Genomic DNA, 2935 nt, shown 5'->3' with positions numbered 1-2935 from the left:
GCACCTTGGCAAACATACCATGCGTGACAAGTAGAGTAGAAGGGATTATAGCCGAGAACTAGATCCACAGCTTACCTCCACATTTATGAAGAGAACTGATCAAGTTTAACCAATAATATCATGTGGACTCTTTAATCCTACAGAAAAACAAAGATATAGTAAAGGTGGTAAATCATGATCAGTCTGTGGTATAGCTCCCATACAAAAAGTGATTCCATGTTCTTATTACTCTTTGATTGCCTCCAAGGAAAAAAATTGTACCTAGAAGATCATATGAATAAGATGGACCATAAAACTCCACCCCAGCACCCAGCCCAGATTTTAAAGAAAACATACAATTAAAACAGCCAGTCTAAAGCTAAGCTTATCGCAATTATTTAAAGTCCTGTATTTAAGCTTATTTACCATTATATGGCCTTCATTCCTAGGTGTAGCAGGAAGGTTTGAGGCCTAAAGTTGCTTTACTTTAGAAGTTTTCCTATGGAACAAAAATTGAACATGTAAAAAAAGACCATGGTTGATACACTTTACCGAGGTACTCTATCAGGAAGCAGCAGTACATCGTTTCCTTTTAATTGTATCTTCTGATGTCATGCATCGATCTTGGTCTTCAAATTATTTGAATCATCATTAAGTCTTCAATCATTAACAAGATATTGAAAGTACAATCAATTCTCCTTCTCCAGTTATGTATGTATCTCTGTGTATGTGTATAGGCCTTTTTAATTGCGTGAACAATTTAGCATATATTTCTTTTTACTTATTTAGGGATTTTGAGAGAGCAAAGGAAAGCAAAAATAATAAGAAAGTGATCGCCAAATTAAGATAGATAATTAGGATGAAGAAGAAGAATTTTGATTCAGATTTTCGAAGTGGGCCGCATATGCCAAATAGGTCAGTTCAGGCTGGGTGTTGATCCAAATTAGACTGGATAATATATGGGCTGCGGTAGGTCAATTTGGAAAACACAAAACCCAAATCTGACCTGGTTTTCTTACCAGGTCCATTTTTTGACCCCAATTCAACCCATGTGTCTTCAAATACACATCAGATGAGGTCTAATTTGGTTTGGGACTGTGTCAACTGGGCCAATTCGCAGCCCTAAGGAGTGCTTTGGGTAATCAAAGAACTTGGGCATCATTGTGCAATGAAATAGATTACTGATTTTTGGGATTATAGCATTATCATCCTAGTTGGAGACAAAGTAATGTAACTAATAATATTTACATTATTGACATTCTAAATTTCCATTGGCCAATTAATTCCTGACATTGCATGTGTAAAAACCATGTGCACCTATAGTGCAAAATTGTGAGAGACATGACAATAATGTAATGATTAAGAGAAATAACATATATGGTGAAGAACCAATCTATACATTTCAATCTGCCCACTTTTTTACTGGATATAGTGGGAACAGATCATGAAAGGCACTTCTTTGCTTTAAACATCATGCCGAAGATGGGAAGGAGAAAACCCATTGTTTTAATAAATCACAACGTCTCTAATCATCATATTATATATATTTTTTAGATCTGATAATCAGATACCTAAACAAATCACTTAGGCATCTCCAGTGCACAAAGGAATCTGAATACAGATTATTTTACACAATCAACTTAAAATCACATGGATTGTCCCAACTACAATCCAATGAAAAATAAGGATTGATGTGCTCAAAGTAAAGAAAGCTTAAGAAAACCACCTACTATTGCCGTCCTTCCTCTGTTCCTTGAGAACTTCACTATTGTGCTTAATAGCAATGCAAGACTACAAGTTTCTACTTGCTCTAGCTCGCTGAGATTCCACCTACATTTGATGAGTCATGTCTTTTGATTCTTGTCGCACCTCCGATCCGAGATTGTGAATCGAAGGTCATGGCAACCGCCATATACTCATAGAAAACTCTTCCCATAAGCATGCAAGGCATCTTATCATGCTATTCTAAAACAACAGCGAAATAATTAGTCAATAATTTAAATGTAAAACATAACGACCTAAATTTCTTCTTTAATATCTCAATAAATTCAACAATGATTCATAGGCCTTACATCAAATTCAATAAGACTTTCAACCTAAAATAAAAGTATAGGGATTCTGCTTCTAATCACTCTTCTATTTATATCTTGTATCATCTTAATTCCTCAACATCTGTAAAAAATAATAAAATAGGAGGTAATGAGCTAGACAGCCCAGTAAGCAATGATCACTTCTCAATAGATTTCATCAGGTATTTAAGTAAATAATCATTTATAGAAAATAAGTATATAGAGTTCATTAATTCGAAATCAATTTCCAATTATGCAATATAATTCATGCCAAATTCATTTCTTTTTTCGAAAATTCAAGTTTCTTTCCAGATTTCAATTTCTTTCGTTTTTAAATTCTTTTCGTCAACCATGACCTATGACCATATTTTCTCTGTGGCAGGGTCATAACACCGTGTATCTTCTTGCGGTGAGCTGCGAATCATCTGGCAGCAAAGTCCTTCGGAACCGCTGGTCTCTCTGGCGACGTAAACCCTCAGGACAAATCAATTGCCAACGTATATGCCCCCATTGACAGGATCCTTTACATAGTCAGGTTGTCAATTCATATTGTTCTTATATTATAATTCTTCATAAATCATGTTTCATATTCTAATTTCGATAATAAAACATATAATCATGTAGTATCGAAATCAATCAATATAATACATTATGGAATCAATATGTTCAATCATGCTTCATCATAACATTTCAAATAAGATATTTTCATAACAAAATATCATTCATCCAATTCATGCATCGTTTCACAAATCATGTCAGAAAAATACATTATAATTTGTCGATAAATCTAGAAAAAGTGAAACATTACTTACCTCGAACGTATTCCAATAAATCCACATAATTCTATATATTTTCTTTCAAAAATTTTGTTCATAGATCATATCGTG

This window comes from Elaeis guineensis, chromosome 3 (assembly GCF_000442705.2).
Source record: "Elaeis guineensis isolate ETL-2024a chromosome 3, EG11, whole genome shotgun sequence".
Lineage (NCBI taxonomy): Eukaryota > Viridiplantae > Streptophyta > Magnoliopsida > Arecales > Arecaceae > Elaeis > Elaeis guineensis.
Note: the sequence above shows the minus strand (reverse complement) of the source record.